Raw genomic sequence first — 822 nt, forward strand, 5'->3', positions numbered from 1 at the left:
GCAATTTACCCTTGTTTCCTTTATCAAAAAAACAAAAATTAAAAATTAAAAAAAAAAATCTTCCTCTAGTCGAGTTCTGATTATCAATCCATCGAGGCTAGGTCAAATGGGTACTGTCTGCAAGTTTGTGTGTTCTTGTGCATCTCCCCTCACTTCATATCAGCTGGATGTTTCACTCTCAGCTCTAGCCCTCTGTGGCTAAGTCCTTGTCCATGGCCTTAAGTGTCCTCAGGTCTCACCACGCTTTGGACCAACCAGTCCTTCCTCTTGTATCACTCATCTCCAGGTCAATGGCGGTCAATGGACTATTGTTGAACTCAAACCTTTTCTTCATTGCTGCCTTTCCCCCTCTTCCACTCACCAGTAGATCAATGTAGTTGTGACCAAGCTTACCTGCCTGCTCATGTGTTCCCTTTGAGTTTCAGTCTTAGACGGAAGTTTGTCCTGAAGGAACTTAATTGCTTGCCTTGATTCCTGGTGAACAACTTGCTTATTCTTGTAGTAGCCAGTCATGCTGACATTTTTGTTTTGTTTTGTTTTTCCTTGATGATCTTTCTTTGGAGATGTATCTTCTGTTGCTCTAGCTGTTCCAGGCTGGTCAGCTTGTCCTTGCTAGTGGGAATGTCCCACCTCATAAGGTTCTGGATGGGACTCAGGATTCCACCTAATGTCCTATACTCTGCAAAGGCTTTGCATGAGGCATATTTCACTGGGCAAGTTTTAGAACCCCTTTTAGGTATTCCAATCAGTTATAGGCTGAAGACAGGCTTACAAGTTTTCTCTAATCATGTTTCCCAACATTCTTTTCTATCCCACTCAGTG

Source organism: Chrysochloris asiatica, unplaced genomic scaffold, assembly GCF_000296735.1.
Source record: "Chrysochloris asiatica unplaced genomic scaffold, ChrAsi1.0 scaffold00025, whole genome shotgun sequence".
Taxonomy (NCBI): domain Eukaryota; kingdom Metazoa; phylum Chordata; class Mammalia; order Afrosoricida; family Chrysochloridae; genus Chrysochloris; species Chrysochloris asiatica.